At 43.7% G+C, this 19,907-nt stretch overlaps 2 long non-coding RNA genes across 2 annotated transcripts; both read left to right on the top strand.

Moving 5' to 3' along the window:
- Positions 1-293: 293 nt before the first annotated feature.
- LOC142476442 (uncharacterized) lies at positions 294-5,367 on the top strand. Its single transcript, XR_012791678.1, has 4 exons — positions 294-399; positions 1,632-1,742; positions 4,138-4,259; positions 5,278-5,367. It is a non-coding gene; the product is annotated as an uncharacterized LOC142476442 (long non-coding RNA).
- Positions 5,368-6,770: 1,403 nt separating this feature from the next.
- LOC142476441 (uncharacterized) lies at positions 6,771-18,588 on the top strand. The gene is made up of 8 exons (XR_012791677.1): positions 6,771-6,922; positions 8,158-8,268; positions 10,667-10,788; positions 11,805-11,900; positions 13,345-13,448; positions 14,665-14,775; positions 17,359-17,480; positions 18,499-18,588. It is a non-coding gene; the product is annotated as an uncharacterized LOC142476441 (long non-coding RNA).
- The last annotated feature ends 1,319 nt before the right edge of the window (positions 18,589-19,907 follow it).

The raw sequence follows: 19,907 nt of genomic DNA, 5'->3' as shown, positions 1-19,907 counted from the left end.
GATGCCCAAATATGAGCATACCCATATATGGGCATCCATGCCACTGACCGGAGCCCGCTCTGTTGCGGATATGGAGAGAGACTGGGAGATTTACATCCCCTTATAATTCATATGGTGCATAGTACCGGCACGTATTGTTTTACCGGTACTGTGTACCTTCCTACTTTCACACTGGTACAGTATATGCTGCAGTGGGACTGAGAGGGATATATTGGTAACACATAGTCATTGTTGGGGGAATTCAATCCATTTTGAAAATAGTAATGAAATGTTTTTTACTTTTCTTTTTTTTCAGTAATGAAGAATGAAACATTTCTGTTAAAATTGAATTGGAGGTGAACTGGATTCATCATCAACTCTGCACCAGTGTGAATTGATGTTCTTTAATGTTCTGATAAGGTACATGCAACATCTCTTCCTCAACCCCTGCACCACTCTCTGCCTCTTGCCTCTCTCTCTCCACCTCCCTGCTAAGCGTATTAACCCATCTAATGTAATCCACATTCCATGTCTCACTTTACTCTTCACTTCTCACGTGCCCTCTGGAATGACTGCTCTCTGACTAACAAGGTCTATTTGTACATGACCTCTTCTGCTCTCATCCACCACCTCTCATTCCCCTCACCCCTGTCCTACTCGATACCTCAGCTTAATTGAACTCTCTCCTCTGACATCTACCCTTATCTCTAACCTCTCCTCACTTTCTGCTTAAACTAACTATCTTGTTAACTTTTACAATGCTATCATCTCCTCCTCCCTCCTCCTCCTTCCTCCTCCCTCCTCCATTATATATATACCCCTTCTAGGCTCTGACACACTCATCCCTCTAAGGCCATGATTATCATGGGCACATGCTTGGTCGTCCACAGTGCGTGCGAGCGATGCAGAGCCGCCTCGGACCTCAGTGCAGGGATTGCTGCATACCCCCAGCATCTGTCACCCACAAACAATACACACACTAATACTCCCCACAATACACACTATAATACCTCCTCAATACTAATCTCCCCAATAATATTATAGCTCCAAACACAATATACACAACACCCTTACACAAGATACACAATCTAGTACTCTCCTCTGCACCTCTACACACAATATAATACTCCCACACACACAATATACACACTACCCTCCTACCCCCATAAAATACAACCAATAATACACACACACTTTGTGGATGTTGGGACCAGCTCCCGGCATGCACCAGTGAAAGAGAGAGGCCCGCAGAAGCTCGGAAGAACTCCCTCCATCCGTGCCTTCCTCCGTTTCACATCTTCTCCCTGTCTCTCTCCCTCCCTTTCCTTGCATCTCCCTGCGTCTTTACGTATACCCAGTCAGTGACGGCTCTGGTCACGTGATGCCTTAATATGGGCTTATCCATATATGTTCATCCACGTCACTAATGTGATGCCCGCACTGTTGCGGAGCTGGTACTTACGACGGGCACTTATTGTTTTATCAGTACTGCGTACCTGACTCTACCGGCCTACTTTCAACACTAGTACAATATGTGCTTCACTACGAGTGAGTGGGGAATATTGGCATCACACAGTCACTGTTGAATATGCCATTCAATCCATTTTGAAAATAGTAATGCAATGTGGTTTTGTTTTGTTTGCTTTTTGCAGTAATGAAGAATGGAAAAGTTATATTAAAATTAAATTGGAGGGGGACTAGATTCAGCATTTCATCATGAACTCTGCACTTGTGAGAATTTAACTTCTTGAATACCCTGACAGGTACACGCAACATTAAGACTATAATCTGCTGTGCAAGCTTTCGTGCTATACCTCCCCCTCAGGTTTTGATTTATACATTTGCTCCCTCAATTCATGTCCTCTAATATTTGAAAGCTCTCTCCTAGCATTTTCTCTTTACCACAGAACGTCATCCCAATGTAACCTCTCTCTTGTTCTTTCTGCTTGCTGTTTCCTCACTCCTCTGTTAAACTTTTCTAATTTCTCTAACTTCCACACTCCTGCTTTTATCCACATGTTCTCCTCTTTCCTTCCCCTACCTTTGCATGTGTCTACACACTGCACCATTTGTACAGACCTCTATTGCAGCTATTTCTGCACTGCTCAATGAAAAGCACTCTTTAATATCCTATTCTCTGTGCCCCCTCTCTCTGCGCCCCCTCTTTTGGCGCCTCCTCTCTCTGCGCCCCCTCTCTCTGCGCCTATCTGTCTCATTCTCTCTACGTCCCTCTCTCTCTACATAGAGCTATCTCTGTCTCTCTCTACACCTATCTCTGTGTCTCCTTCTATGTTTGCTGATGTGTGGGATATCTCTTATAATCTTGAACCTGCTCATATACACATCGGGCCTCCCTGCCTCTGCCTCCCTGCTAAGAGTGTTAACCTATCTAATGTAATCCACATTCCTTTCCTTACTTTTCTCTTCCCTTCTCCTATGCCATCTGGAATGTCCGTTCTCTGACTAACAAGGCTCTAGTTGTACATGACCTTCTGCTCTCATCATTCACAATCAGTCATTCCCCTCACCCCATCTTACCTGTCCCACTGATTTGCCTCTGCTTAATTAAACTCTCCTCTGACATCTACTCTAACCTCTCTGCTCTCTCTCTCTTTCCGCTTAAACTAACAATCTTATTAACTCTTACAATGCTATCCTCCTATCTATATGCCCCCTCTAGGCTCTGACACACTTGTCCCTCTAGCCCACACCCTTGGCTAAATTCCCTAACATGTTCATCACACTTCCACTCGCTGTTCTTAATGCCTATGAAGGAAATCACACAATTGATATTTGATTTTTCTACAGTAAAAATGTCTCCAGTCCTGTATAAAGCTGCTCTCTGGGGCCAAACCGCACTACTTTTTTTTCACATTCATCAACACTCAAATTTAATTTACGCTGTCTTTTTTTCCCTGTATTTGACTCCCTCCACTAACCTTCTCCTCACACTTGCCATCCTTCCTTCACTTCTCCTCAAGCATTTGACTACTTCAGAGGCAAGGTGGATGCCACCCACAAGGAGATTCCTTCTGTCCCTTCCCCCTTCTCTCCTTCTACCTAATTCTCCTTCTGCATTTGACTCCTTTTCTTCTCTTACAGAGCTGGAAGCTAATCATCTTCTCTTCTCCCTCTACCACATGCCCTCTAGATCGTATCCCCTCACACCTTACTGCATCTCTTAGTCCCCACTCTCACCCACATCTTCAATTCCTCCCTATTCTCTGGCTCTTTACCCTCTTACTTTAAGCCTGTAGTGGTCACCCTTTTCTCAGAAACAACCTACACCCTATGTGCCTTACTAACTACCGCCCTGTATCCCTCCTGCTGTTTGTCTCCTAATTGCTAGAATGTCAACATTCTTAAATCACATGCCCTCCTGGATCCTTTACAACCTGCCTTTCGTACAGCTCGTTCTACAGACTGTGCTTAAAGCAAATTCCCAAGGTCACTTTTCCCTACTAATCCTACTTGATCTATCTGCTGCGTTTGATGCTCTCAATCACTCTCCTCCTTCATATTCTAAACTCTCTCTTGGTATCCGTAACACAGTTCTATCCTGGTTTTCATCATAACTTTCCTGTCACACATTCTCCATCTCTGTTGCTAACATGTCTTCGTCTTCTATTGATCTGTCTGTGGGTATACATCAGGGCTCTGTTCTGAGATCTCTCTTTCTCTCTACATACTATCATTTGGTGACCTCATCAACTCTTTGTGACAATCCTATAAATAACAAATACAAATATCAGGTCATGGGAATAAGTGATTTGGACATAAAAGTAACATTTCGGAAGTGTGGACAACTAATACATCTTGTAGATTGCCTTTACAGTGTGATGTCATTGATTCAGTAGATTGTGTGCAGACCAGGACTGCAGTACAGTGTCACTCACATGGATGACTTGCGTGGTAGAAGCTCAAGAACAAGGATGTCAAACTCCAGTCCTCGAGGGCAGCAAACAGGCCAGGTTTTCAGGATATCCCTACTGAAAACCTGGCCTGTTTGGGACCTCGAGGACTGGAGTTTGACATGCATGCTCTAGAAGGAGCACAGCTGTGGGTGGGAGGTGGATTTGCTTTGCATCAAATGGTTTGGAGCAAGGTTTATTGTATGTATTATCATAATAACAATGCAATGCTTAACTTTTATTTCAGGAGGGATGACTGCAGAACAGAAGTGAATATTGAAGCCATGTGTTCCTTTTCTTGCAAAAGAGAAAATTTGAAGGACAGTTGAAGAGAAGGAAAATTACTACACAGAGACAGATAAGCAATGTGTATATTTCTCATTTACCATTTAGTATTTGTCGTTTTATTGACTCCACACAATCCGGCTGCTACGGGTTTCACATTGAATATTTTCATCTCTACTCTACCCCTTCCTGTGATCTGAACCATGCAAGTTTTCGTTGATTCAATACATCATGAGTAGAGGGTGGCTACAGTATGAAGTAAAGACCCAAGGACCACATCTACTACCATTCATAACAAGAACATGTGCAGTAGCGCACAGCTGCAGTTCTATGTGATTGTTATGAAAGGTTGAGGTGGTTCAATTCTATGAATCTGGAGTGGGATGGATCCTGTTTGCATCATATGGTTTCATCTAGGCCAGTAGATTATATAACTCTCAGTACAGGTTACACATGGCATCAGTATTAGTGATTTAAAGAGGAGGAAAGCTTCAATGTGGAGAACAAAGCCAAGTAATGTTGAAGTTACTCCTTTTACCATTTACTTGGTCAGTCTGTACTGTCTACTCCCCACACAGCTGCTAAGGATCTTCCATTTTAAATACTTTCACCTCCTATTCTGCACTGCTTTGCTGCCCATTATTCAGAGATGCGTTCCAGTCATGTTTACCACTCTGAATCTCTCTGCAGTCATTGGTTCAGCACATCATGGGTAGAGCATGGCTACAGATACAGCAAGCTATTATTATTTTACCGGCTGATCATCCATAATATTGCATTAAAACATAGAATATCACTTAATTTCCAAAAGATTCAGTGATGCTGATAATGCAGAATCTCACAACATTTCCCATCATAATGCCATAATGCACCAGTGGGAGAAATAATCCTTGCTATATCTGTACATTGTGTGACGTATTACCTCCATGACCATTGAGAGCAAGTACATCTTCTGTATAGAGCGGCTGTGTTATGATGCAGTTATTGATCATCATTGACATAATCACAAGAATCTTATGCAAAGGGAAATTGTCCGCAGCGAAGTGAGATTTCAGCCCCCAAACGTCTGTAATATTAATGCAATGTCTTACTTTTGTTGCAGTGAACACTGAAGAGACGGATCTACTACAACACTGTACAGGATGAGCATACGCTACAAGCAGCAAAATGATCTTGCAGTTGACAGTATGTTGTTCTGGTAATGTGCACAATTATTATTTATGGGCTACACACCACAGTGCTGGACATATTCTGTTAACTTCAACTCTACTCCTAACATGGAGATGTCTTCCTGGTGTTACTGATTCAGTACATCATATGCACAGTGTGGTTATGATATGATGGATTGATTTAATGAACCCACCAACCAATGATGACATCTGCATCATCTTCTGTAAAGTGCAGCTACAGCATGATATTATCAGCATTTGGTGCGGTATAATCAGAGGTATCTATGTGCTTTTGTGCCTGTTTTAAGTCCTCCAGCTTAACGCCCCTACACCTCCCACTACACAGGCATACTTACTTATGCATACACTGACATCTGGCATACCTACACACACCCCAGGGCCACTTCCTTCCCCTGATGTCAGGGAGAGGATGGGCATGCAGAGTGCAGTAAGTCTCCACGTTACTCTGGCCAACAGTCTTGGCCTACCTCCAGCATCTGTCACCCACAACATCTGTTCCCTCCTTGTAAAGTGCTGAACTATCTCACCTGGGTCAGTGCTATAGCTGATCACAGTGCCCGATCAGGATGTCACTGTGACAGGCAGCAGTGCAGATTGACCGGTCAATCAATGCAGTGCCGCAACATATGCACTAAATGAGATTTCCGTGCCCCCGGTCAGGTTACTCCCTGGGCAGTGACCCTGCTCACACCCTCCCCTAGTTCCACCTCTGATCACAATTATCTCTCTTGGAGAGTGTAGCAAATTGGAGTTGGGGGAATCTCACCTCTGCCATGCATGGTCACAATCTGGGCACAGGACCCAAATAGTGGGCAATGTGGCACTTCTTACAGTAGAGAATAAGTAACTTTATTCTTTACTTGTGTATTAAGGACCTTATTTGCATTAAATTCAGTCCACATGGGACCAAGACTTTCTGGCTTACTGAACAAAGTGGAATTGTTTCGTAGAGGGTGGAGAATTGTATTTTATCTGAAATTACCCCCTCTGCACAAAATACAAACAATTATACCCATACAAGTACCTTGTGGAAGTTGTTGCCCTCTATCTTCCTGTGGTCTCTCCCTGTTTCTCACCGTGCCTCCTCCCATTTCCTTGCACCTCTGCGTCTCCGCATATATCCCTATACTCAGAGCCGGCTCCGGTCAGTGACATGGGATGCCCAAATATGAGCATACCCATATATGGGCATCCATGCCACTGACCGGAGCCCGCTCTGTTGCGGATATGGAGAGAGACTGGGAGATTTACATCCCCTTATAATTCATATGGTGCATAGTACCGGCACGTATTGTTTTACCGGTACTGTGTACCTTCCTACTTTCACACTGGTACAGTATATGCTGCAGTGGGACTGAGAGGGATATATTGGTAACACATAGTCATTGTTGGGGGAATTCAATCCATTTTGAAAATAGTAATGAAATGTTTTTTACTTTTCTTTTTTTTTCAGTAATGAAGAATGAAACATTTCTGTTAAAATTGAATTGGAGGTGAACTGGATTCATCATCAACTCTGCACCAGTGTGAATTGATGTTCTTTAATGTTCTGATAAGGTACATGCAACATCTCTTCCTCAACCCCTGCACCACTCTCTGCCTCTTGCCTCTCTCTCTCCACCTCCCTGCTAAGCGTATTAACCCATCTAATGTAATCCACATTCCATGTCTCACTTTACTCTTCACTTCTCACGTGCCCTCTGGAATGACTGCTCTCTGACTAACAAGGTCTATTTGTACATGACCTCTTCTGCTCTCATCATCCACCACCTCTCATTCCCCTCACCCCTGTCCTACTCGATACCTCAGCTTAATTGAACTCTCTCCTCTGACATCTACCCTTATCTCTAACCTCTCCTCACTTTCTGCTTAAACTAACTATCTTGTTAACTTTTACAATGCTATCATCTCCTCCTCCCTCCTCCTCCTTCCTCCTCCCTCCTCCATTATATATATACCCCTTCTAGGCTCTGACACACTCATCCCTCTAAGGCCATGATTATCATGGGCACATGCTTGGTCGTCCACAGTGCGTGCGAGCGATGCAGAGCCGCCTCGGACCTCAGTGCAGGGATTGCTGCATACCCCCAGCATCTGTCACCCACAAACAATACACACACTAATACTCCCCACAATACACACTATAATACCTCCTCAATACTAATCTCCCCAATAATATTATAGCTCCAAACACAATATACACAACACCCTTACACAAGATACACAATCTAGTACTCTCCTCTGCACCTCTACACACAATATAATACTCCCACACACACAATATACACACTACCCTCCTACCCCCATAAAATACAACCAATAATACACACACACTTTGTGGATGTTGGGACCAGCTCCCGGCATGCACCAGTGAAAGAGAGAGGCCCGCAGAAGCTCGGAAGAACTCCCTCCATCCGTGCCTTCCTCCGTTTCACATCTTCTCCCTGTCTCTCTCCCTCCCTTTCCTTGCATCTCCCTGCGTCTTTACGTATACCCAGTCAGTGACGGCTCTGGTCACGTGATGCCTTAATATGGGCTTATCCATATATGTTCATCCACGTCACTAATGTGATGCCCGCACTGTTGCGGAGCTGGTACTTACGACGGGCACTTATTGTTTTATCAGTACTGCGTACCTGACTCTACCGGCCTACTTTCAACACTAGTACAATATGTGCTTCACTACGAGTGAGTGGGGAATATTGGCATCACACAGTCACTGTTGAATATGCCATTCAATCCATTTTGAAAATAGTAATGCAATGTGGTTTTGTTTTGTTTGCTTTTTGCAGTAATGAAGAATGGAAAAGTTATATTAAAATTAAATTGGAGGGGGACTAGATTCAGCATTTCATCATGAACTCTGCACTTGTGAGAATTTAACTTCTTGAATACCCTGACAGGTACACGCAACATTAAGACTATAATCTGCTGTGCAAGCTTTCGTGCTATACCTCCCCCTCAGGTTTTGATTTATACATTTGCTCCCTCAATTCATGTCCTCTAATATTTGAAAGCTCTCTCCTAGCATTTTCTCTTTACCACAGAACGTCATCCCAATGTAACCTCTCTCTTGTTCTTTCTGCTTGCTGTTTCCTCACTCCTCTGTTAAACTTTTCTAATTTCTCTAACTTCCACACTCCTGCTTTTATCCACATGTTCTCCTCTTTCCTTCCCCTACCTTTGCATGTGTCTACACACTGCACCATTTGTACAGACCTCTATTGCAGCTATTTCTGCACTGCTCAATGAAAAGCACTCTTTAATATCCTATTCTCTGTGCCCCCTCTCTCTGCGCCCCCTCTTTTGGCGCTTCCTCTCTCTGCGCCCCCTCTCTCTGCGCCTATCTGTCTCATTCTCTCTACGTCCCTCTCTCTCTACATAGAGCTATCTCTGTCTCTCTCTACACCTATCTCTGTGTCTCCTTCTATGTTTGCTGATGTGTGGGATATCTCTTATAATCTTGAACCTGCTCATATACACATCGGGCCTCCCTGCCTCTGCCTCCCTGCTAAGAGTGTTAACCTATCTAATGTAATCCACATTCCTTTCCTTACTTTTCTCTTCCCTTCTCCTATGCCATCTGGAATGTCCGTTCTCTGACTAACAAGGCTCTAGTTGTACATGACCTCTTCTGCTCTCATCATTCACAATCAGTCATTCCCCTCACCCCATCTTACCTGTCCCACTGATTTGCCTCTGCTTAATTAAACTCTCCTCTGACATCTACTCTAACCTCTCTGCTCTCTCTCTCTTTCCGCTTAAACTAACAATCTTATTAACTCTTACAATGCTATCCTCCTATCTATATGCCCCCTCTAGGCTCTGACACACTTGTCCCTCTAGCCCACACCCTTGGCTAAATTCCCAAACATGTTCATCACACTTCCACTCGCTGTTCTTAATGCCTATGAAGGAAATCACACAATTGATATTTGATTTTTCTACAGTAAAAATGTCTCCAGTCCTGTATAAAGCTGCTCTCTGGGGCCAAACCGCACTACTTTTTTTTCACATTCATCAACACTCAAATTTAATTTACGCTGTCTTTTTTTCCCTGTATTTGACTCCCTCCACTAACCTTCTCCTCACACTTGCCATCCTTCCTTCACTTCTCCTCAAGCATTTGACTACTTCAGAGGCAAGGTGGATGCCACCCACAAGGAGATTCCTTCTGTCCCTTCCCCCTTCTCTCCTTCTACCTAATTCTCCTTCTGCATTTGACTCCTTTTCTTCTCTTACAGAGCTGGAAGCTAATCATCTTCTCTTCTCCCTCTACCACATGCCCTCTAGATCGTATCCCCTCACACCTTACTGCATCTCTTAGTCCCCACTCTCACCCACATCTTCAATTCCTCCCTATTCTCTGGCTCTTTACCCTCTTACTTTAAGCCTGTAGTGGTCACCCTTTTCTCAGAAACAACCTACACCCTATGTGCCTTACTAACTACCGCCCTGTATCCCTCCTGCTGTTTGTCTCCTAATTGCTAGAATGTCAACATTCTTAAATCACATTCCCTCCTGGATCCTTTACAACCTGCCTTTCGTACAGCTCGTTCTACAGACTGTGCTTAAAGCAAATTCCCAAGGTCACTTTTCCCTACTAATCCTACTTGATCTATCTGCTGCGTTTGATGCTCTCAATCACTCTCCTCCTTCATATTCTAAACTCTCTCTTGGTATCCGTAACACAGTTCTATCCTGGTTTTCATCATAACTTTCCTGTCACACATTCTCCATCTCTGTTGCTAACATGTCTTCGTCTTCTATTGATCTGTCTGTGGGTATACATCAGGGCTCTGTTCTGAGATCTCTCTTTCTCTCTACATACTATCATTTGGTGACCTCATCAACTCTTTGTGACAATCCTATAAATAACAAATACAAATATCAGGTCATGGGAATAAGTGATTTGGACATAAAAGTAACATTTCGGAAGTGTGGACAACTAATACATCTTGTAGATTGCCTTTACAGTGTGATGTCATTGATTCAGTAGATTGTGTGCGGACCAGGACTGCAGTACAGTGTCACTCACATGGATGACTTGCGTGGTAGAAGCTCAAGAACAAGGATGTCAAACTCCAGTCCTCGAGGGCAGCAAACAGGCCAGGTTTTCAGGATATCCCTACTGAAAACCTGGCCTGTTTGGGACCCTCGAGGACTGGAGTTTGACATGCATGCTCTAGAAGGAGCACAGCTGTGGGTGGGAGGTGGATTTGCTTTGCATCAAATGGTTTGGAGCAAGGTTTATTGTATGTATTATCATAATAACAATGCAATGCTTAACTTTTATTTCAGGAGGGATGACTGCAGAACAGAAGTGAATATTGAAGCCATGTGTTCCTTTTCTTGCAAAAGAGAAAATTTGAAGGACAGTTGAAGAGAAGGAAAATTACTACACAGAGACAGATAAGCAATGTGTATATTTCTCATTTACCATTTAGTATTTGTCGTTTTATTGACTCCACACAATCCGGCTGCTACGGGTTTCACATTGAATATTTTCATCTCTACTCTACCCCTTCCTGTGATCTGAACCATGCAAGTTTTCGTTGATTCAATACATCATGAGTAGAGGGTGGCTACAGTATGAAGTAAAGACCCAAGGACCACATCTACTACCATTCATAACAAGAACATGTGCAGTAGCGCACAGCTGCAGTTCTATGTGATTGTTATGAAAGGTTGAGGTGGTTCAATTCTATTAATCGAGTGGGATGGATCCTGTTTGCATCATATGGTTTCATCTAGGCCAGTAGATTATATAACTCTCAGTACAGGTTACACATGGCATCAGTATTAGTGATTTAAAGAGGAGGAAAGCTTCAATGTGGAGAACAAAGCCAAGTAATGTTGAAGTTACTCCTTTTACCATTTACTTGGTCAGTCTGTACTGTCTACTCTCCACACAGCTGCTAAGGATCTTCCATTTTAAATACTTTCACCTCCTATTCTGCACTGCTTTGCTGCCCATTATTCAGAGATGCGTTCCAGTCATGTTTACCACTCTGAATCTCTCTGCAGTCATTGGTTCAGCACATCATGGGTAGAGCATGGCTACAGATACAGCAAGCTATTATTATTTTACCGGCTGATCACCCATAATATTGCATTAAAACATAGAATATCACTTAATTTCCAAAAGATTCAGTGATGCTGATAATGCAGAATCTCACAACATTTCCCATCATAATGCCATAATGCACAAGTGGGAGAAATAATCCTTGCTATATCTGTACATTGTGTGACGTATTACCTCCATGACCAATGAGAGCAAGTACATCTTCTGTATAGAGCGGCTGTGTTATGATGCAGTTATTGATCATCATTGACATAATCACAAGAATCTTATGCAAAGGGAAATTGTCCGCAGCGAAGTGAGATTTCAGCCCCCAAACGTCTGTAATATTAATGCAATGTCTTACTTTTGTTGCAGTGAACACTGAAGAGACGGATCTACTACAACACTGTACAGGATGAGCATACGCTACAAGCAGCAAAATGATCTTGCAGTTGACAGTATGTTGTTCTGGTAATGTGCACAATTATTATTTATGGGCTACACACCACAGTGCTGGACATATTCTGTTAACTTCAACTCTACTCCTAACATGGAGATGTCTTCCTGGTGTTACTGATTCAGTACATCATATGCACAGTGTGGTTATGATATGATGGATTGATTTAATGAACCCACCAACCAATGATGACATCTGCATCATCTTCTGTAAAGTGCAGCTACAGCATGATATTATCAGCATTTGGTGCGGTATAATCAGAGGTATCTATGTGCTTTTGTGCCTGGTTTAAGTCCTCCAGATTAACGCCCCTACACCTCCCACTCCACAGGCATACTTACTTATGCATACACTGTCATCTGGCATACCTACACACACCCCAGGGCCACTTCCTTCCCCTGATGTCAGGGAGAGGATGGGCATGCAGAGTGCAGTAAGTCTCCACATTACTCTGGCCAACAGTCTTGGCCTACCCCCAGCATCTGTCACCCACAACATCTGTTCCCTCCTTGTAAAGTGCTGAACTATCTCACCTGGGTCAGTGCTATAGCTGATCACAGTGCCCGATCATGATGTCACTGTGACAGGCAGCAGTGCAGATTGACCGGTCAATCAATGCAGTGCCGCAACATATGCACTAAATGAGATTTCCGTGCCCCCAGTCAGGTAACTCCCTGGGCAGCGACCCTGCTCACCCACTCCCCTAGTTCCACCTCTGATCACAATTATCTCTCTTGGAGAGTGTAGCAAATTGGAGTTGGGGGAATCTCACCTCTGCCATGCATGGTCACAATCTGGGCACAGGACCCAAATAGTGGGCAATGTGGCACTTCTTACAGTAGAGAATAAGTAACTATATTCTTTACTTGTGTATTAAGGACCTTATTTGCATTAAATTCAGTCCACATGGGACCAAGACTTTCTGGCTTACTGAACAAAGTGGAATTGTTTCGTAGAGGGTGGAGAATTGTATTTTATCTGAAATTACCCCCTCTGCACAAAATACAAACAATTATACCCATACAAGTACCTTGTGGAAGTTGTTGCCCTCTATCTTCCTGTGGTCTCTCCCTGTTTCTCACCGTGCCTCCTCCCATTTCCTTGCACCTCTGCGTCTCCGCATATATCCCTATACTCAGAGCCGGCTCCGGTCAGTGACATGGGATGCCCAAATATGAGCATACCCATATATGGGCATCCATGCCACTGACCGGAGCCCGCTCTGTTGCGGATATGGAGAGAGACTGGGAGATTTACATCCCCTTATAATTCATATGGTGCATAGTACCGGCACGTATTGTTTTACCGGTACTGTGTACCTTCCTACTTTCACACTGGTACAGTATATGCTGCAGTGGGACTGAGAGGGATATATTGGTAACACATAGTCATTGTTGGGGGAACTCAATCCATTTTGAAAATAGTAATGCAATGTTTTTTACTTTTCTTTTTTTTCAGTAATGAAGAATGAAACATTTCTGTTAAAATTGAATTGGAGGTGAACTGGATTCATCATCAACTCTGCACCAGTGTGAATTGATGTTCTTTAATGTTCTGATAAGGTACATGCAACATCTCTTCCTCAACCCCTGCACCACTCTCTGCCTCTTGCCTCTCTCTCTCCACCTCCCTGCTAAGCGTATTAACCCATCTAATGTAATCCACATTCCATGTCTCACTTTACTCTTCACTTCTCACGTGCCCTCTGGAATGTCTGCTCTCTGACTAACAAGGTCTATTTGTACATGACCTCTTCTGCTCTCATCATCCACCACCTCTCATTCCCCTCACCCCTGTCCTACTCGATACCTCAGCTTAATTGAACTCTCTCCTCTGACATCTACCCTTATCTCTAACCTCTCCTCACTTTCTGCTTAAACTAACTATCTTGTTAACTTTTACAATGCTATCATCTCCTCCCTCCTCCATCATATATATGCCCCTTCTAGGCTCTGACACACTCATCCCTCTAAGGCCATGATTATCATGGGCACATGCTTGGTCGTCCACAGTGTGTGCGAGCGATGCAGAGCCGCCTCGGACCTCAGTGCAGGGATTGCTGCATACCCCCAGCATCTGTCACCCACAAACAATACACACACTAATACTCCCCACAATACACACTATAATACCTCCTCAATACTAATCTCCCCAATAATATTATAGCTCCAAACACAATATACACAACACCCTTACACAAGATACACAATCTAGTACTCTCCTCTGCACCTCTACACACAATATAATACTCCCACACACACAATATACACACTACCCTCCTACCCCCATAAAATACAACCAATAATACACACATACTTTGTGGATGTTGGGACCAGCTCCCAGCATGCACCAGTGAAAGAGAGAGGCCCGCAGAAGCTCGGAAGAACTCCCTCTCTCCATCCGTGCCTTCCTCCGTTTCACATCTTCTCCCTGTCTCTCTCCCTCCCTTTCCTTGCATCTCCCTGCGTCTTTACGTATACCCAGTCAGTGACGGCTCTGGTCACGTGATGCCTTAATATGGGCTTATCCATATATGTTCATCCACGTCACTAATGTGATGCCCGCACTGTTGCGGAGCTGGTACTTACGACGGGCACTTATTGTTTTATCAGTACTGCGTACCTGACTCTACCGGCCTACTTTCAACACTAGTACAATATGTGCTTCACTACGAGTGAGTGGGGAATATTGGCATCACACAATCACTGTAGAATATGCCATTCAATCCATTTTGAAAATAGTAATGCAATGTGGTTTTGTTTTGTTTGCTTTTTGCAGTAATGAAGAATGGAAAAGTTATATTAAAATTAAATTGGAGGGAAACTAGATTCAGCATTTCATCATGAACTCTGCACTTGTGAGAATTTAACTTCTTGAATACCCTGACAGGTACACGCAACATTAAGACTATAATCTGCTGTGCAAGCTTTCGTGCTATACCTCCCCCTCAGGTTTTGATTTATACATTTGCTCCCTCAATTCATGTCCTCTAATATTTGAAAGCTCTCTCCTAGCATTTTCTCTTTACCACAGAACGTCATCCCAATGTAACCTCTCTCTTGTTCTTTCTGCTTGCTGTTTCCTCACTCCTCTGTTAAACTTTTCTAATTTCTCTAACTTCCACACTCCTGCTTTTATCCACATGTTCTCCTCTTTCCTTCCCCTACCTTTGCATGTGTCTACACACTGCACCATTTGTACAGACCTCTATTGCAGCTATTTCTGCACTGCTCAATGAAAAGCACTCATGTACATCCTATTCTCTGCGCCCCCTCTCTCTGCGCCCCCTCTCTCTCTGCACCCCTCTCTCTCTGCGCCCCCTCTCTCTCTGCGCCCCCTCTCTCTCTGCGCCCCCTCTCTCTCTGCGCCCCCTCTCTCTCTGCGCCCCCTCTCTCTCTGCGCCCCCTCTCTCTCTGCGCCCCCTCTCTCTCTGCGCCCCCTCTCTCTCTGCGCCCCCTCTCTCTCTGCGCCCCCTCTTTCTGCGCCCCCTCTCTCTGCGCCCCCTCTCTCTGCGCCTATCTGTCTCATTCTCTCTACGTCCCTCTCTCTCTACATAGAGCTATCTCTGGCTCTCTCTACACCTATCTCTGTGTCTCCTTCTATGTTTGCTGATGTGTGGGATATCTCTTATAATCTTGAACCTGCTCATATACACATCGGGTCTCCCTGCCTCTGCCTCCCTGCTAAGAGTGTTAACCTATCTAATGTAATCCACATTCCTTTCCTTACTTTTCTCTTCCCTTCTCCTATGCCCTCTGGAATGTCCGTTCTCTGACTAACAAGGCTCTAGTTGTACATGACCTCTTCTGCTCTCATCATTCACAATCAGTCATTCCCCTCACCCCATCTTACCTGTCCCACTGATTTTCCTCTGCTTAATTAAACTCTCCTCTGACATCTACTCTAACCTCTCTGCTCTCTCTCTCTCTCTTTCTGCTTAAACTGACAATCTTATTAACTCTTACAATGCTATCCTCTATATGCCCCTTCAAGCTCTGACACACTCGTCCCTCTAACCCACACCCTTGGCTAAATTCCCAAACATGTTCATCACACTTCCACTCGCTGTTCTTAATGCCTATGAAGGAAATCTCACACTTGATGTTTGATTTTTCTACAGTAAAAATGTCTCCAGTCCTGTATAAAGCTGCTCTCTTGGGCCAAACCACACTACTTTTTTTTCCACATTCATCAACACACAAATTTAATTTACGCTGTCTTTTTTCCCCTGTATTTGACTCCCTCCACTAACCTTCTTCTCACACTTGCCATCCTTCCTTCACTTCTCCTCAAGCATTTGACTACTTCAGAGGCAAGGTGGATGCCACCCACAAGGAGATTCCTTCTGTCCCTTCCCCCTTCTCTCCTTCTACCTAATTCTCCTTCTGCATTTGACTCCTTTTCTTCTCTTACAGAGCTGGAAGCTAATCATCTTCTCTTCTCCCTCTACCACATGCCCTCTAGATCGTATCCCCTCACACCTTACTGCATCTCTTAGTCCCCACTCTCACCCACATCTTCAAGTCCTCCCTATTCTCTGGCTCTTTACCCTCTTACTTTAAGCCTGTAGTGGTCACCCTTTTCTCAGAAACAACCTACACCCTATGTGCCTTACTAACTACCGCCCTATATCCCTCCTGCTGTTTGTCTCCTAATTGCTAGAATGTCAACATTCTTAAATCACATGCCCTCCTGGATCCTTTACAACCTGCCTTTCGTACAGCTCGTTCTACAGACTGTGCTTAAAGCAAATTCCCAAGGTCACTTTTCCCTACTAATCCTACTTGATCTATCTGCTGCGTTTGATGCTCTCAATCACTCTCCTCCTTCATATTCTAAACTCTCTCTTGGTATCCGTAACACAGTTCTATCCTGGTTTTCATCATAACTTTCCTGTCACACATTCTCCATCTCTGTTGCTAACATGTCTTCGTCTTCTATTGATCTGTCTGTGGGTATACATCAGGGCTCTGTTCTGAGATCTCTCTTTCTCTCTACATACTATCATTTGGTGACCTCATCAACTCTTTGTGACAATCCTATAAATAACAAATACAAATATCAGGTCATGGGAATAAGTGATTTGGACATAAAAGTAACATTTCGGAAGTGTGGACAACTAATACATCTTGTAGATTGCCTTTACAGTGTGATGTCATTGATTCAGTAGATTGTGTGCAGACCAGGACTGCAGTACAGTGTCACTCACATGGATGACTTGCGTGGTAGAAGCTCAAGAACAAGGATGTCAAACTCCAGTCCTCGAGGGCAGCAAACAGGCCAGGTTTTCAGGATATCCCTACTGAAAACCTGGCCTGTTTGGGACCCTCGAGGACTGGAGTTTGACATGCATGCTCTAGAAGGAGCACAGCTGTGGGTGGGAGGTGGATTTGCTTTGCATCAAATGGTTTGGAGCAAGGTTTATTGTATGTATTATCATAATAACAATGCAATGCTTAACTTTTATTTCAGGAGGGATGACTGCAGAACAGAAGTGAATATTGAAGCCATGTGTTCCTTTTCTTGCAAAAGAGAAAATTTGAAGGACAGTTGAAGAGAAGGAAAATTACTACACAGAGACAGATAAGCAATGTGTATATTTCTCATTTACCATTTAGTATTTGTCGTTTTATTGACTCCACACAATCCGGCTGCTACGGGTTTCACATTGAATATTTTCATCTCTACTCTACCCCTTCCTGTGATCTGAACCATGCAAGTTTTCGTTGATTCAATACATCATGAGTAGAGGGTGGCTACAGTATGAAGTAAAGACCCAAGGACCACATCTACTACCATTCATAACAAGAACATGTGCAGTAGCGCACAGCTGCAGTTCTATGTGATTGTTATGAAAGGTTGAGGTGGTTCAATTCTATGAATCTGGAGTGGGATGGATCCTGTTTGCATCATATGGTTTCATCTAGGCCAGTAGATTATATAACTCTCAGTACAGGTTACACATGGCATCAGTATTAGTGATTTAAAGAGGAGGAAAGCTTCAATGTGGAGAACAAAGCCAAGTAATGTTGACGTTACTCCTTTTACCATTTACTTGGTCAGTCTGTACTGTCTACGTTCCACACAGCTGCTAAGGATCTTCCATTTTAAATACTTTCACCTCCTATTCTGCACTGCTTTGCTGCCCATTATTCAGAGATGCGTTCCAGTCATGTTTAGCACTCTGAATCTCTCTGCAGTCATTGGTTCAGCACATCATGGGTAGAGCATGGCTACAGATACAGCAAGCTATTATTATTTTACCGGCTGATCACCCATAATATTGCATTAAAACATAGAATATCACTTAATTTCCAAAAGATTCAGTGATGCTGATAATGCAGAATCTCACAACATTTCCCATCATAATGCCATAATGCACAAGTGGGAGAAATAATCCTTGCTATATCTGTACATTGTGTGACGTATTACCTCAATGACCAATGAGAGCAAGTACATCTTCTGTATAGAGCGGCTGTGTTATGATGCAGTTATTGATCATCATTGACATAATCACAAGAATCTTATGCAAAGGGAAATTGTCCGCAGCGAAGTGAGATTTCAGCCCCCAAACGTCTGTAATATTAATGCAATGTCTTACTTTTGTTGCAGTGAACACTGAAGAGACGGATCTACTACAACACTGTACAGAATGAGCATACGCTACAAGCAGCAAAATGATCTTGCAGTTGACAGTATGTTGTTCTGGTAATGTGCACAATTATTATTTATGGGCTACACACCACAGTGCTGGACATATTCTGTTAACTTCAACTCTACTCCTAACATGGAGATGTCTTCCTGGTGTTACTGATTCAGTACATCATATGCACAGTGTGGTTATGATATGATGGATTGATTTAATGAACCCACCAACCAATGATGACATCTGCATCATCTTCTGTAAAGTGCAGCTACAGCATGATATTATCAGCATTTGGTGCGGTATAATCAGAGGTATCTATGTGCTTTTGTGCCTGTTTTAAGTCCTCCAGCTTAACGCCCCTACACCTCCCACTACACAGGCATACTTACTTATGCATACACTGACATCTGGCATACCTACACACACCCCAGGGCCACTTCCTTCCCCTGATGTCAGGGAGAGGATGGGCATGCAGAGTGCAGTAAGTCTCCACGTTACTCTGGCCAACAGTCTTGGCCTACCTCCAGCATCTGTCACCCACAACATCTGTTCCCTCCTTGTAAAGTGCTGAACTATCTCACCTGGGTCAGTGCTATAGCTGATCACAGTGCCCGATCAGGATGTCACTGTGACAGGCAGCAGTGCAGATTGACCGGTCAATCAATGCAGTGCCGCAACATATGCACTAAATGAGATTTCCGTGCCCCCAGTCAGGTTACTCCCTGGGCAGTGACCCTGCTCACACCCTCCCCTAGTTCCACCTCTGATCACAATTATCTCTCTTGGAGAGTGTAGCAAATTGGAGTTGGGGGAATCTCACCTCTGCCATGCATGGTCACAATCTGGGCACAGGACCCAAATAGTGGGCAATGTGGCACTTCTTACAGTAGAGAATAAGTAACTTTATTCTTTACTTGTGTATTAAGGACCTTATTTGCATTAAATTCAGTCCACATGGGACCAAGACTTTCTGGCTTACTGAACAAAGTGGAATTGTTTCGTAGAGGGTGGAGAATTGTATTTTATCTGAAATTACCCCCTCTGCACAAAATACAAACAATTATACCCATACAAGTACCTTGTGGAAGTTGTTGCCCTCTATCTTCCTGTGGTCTCTCCCTGTTTCTCACCGTGCCTCCTCCCATTTCCTTGCACCTCTGCGTCTCCGCATATATCCCTATACTCAGAGCCGGCTCCGGTCAGTGACATGGGATGCCCAAATATGAGCATACCCATATATGGGCATCCATGCCACTGACCGGAGCCCGCTCTGTTGTGGATATGGAGAGAGACTGGGAGATTTACATCCCCTTATAATTCATATGGTGCATAGTACCGGCACGTATTGTTTTACCGGTACTGTGTACCTTCCTAC

The sequence above is a fragment of the Ascaphus truei genome, unplaced genomic scaffold (genome assembly GCF_040206685.1).
Source record: "Ascaphus truei isolate aAscTru1 unplaced genomic scaffold, aAscTru1.hap1 HAP1_SCAFFOLD_1607, whole genome shotgun sequence".
Taxonomy (NCBI): domain Eukaryota; kingdom Metazoa; phylum Chordata; class Amphibia; order Anura; family Ascaphidae; genus Ascaphus; species Ascaphus truei.
Note: the sequence above shows the minus strand (reverse complement) of the source record. Positions and strands in the feature narration are given on the sequence as shown.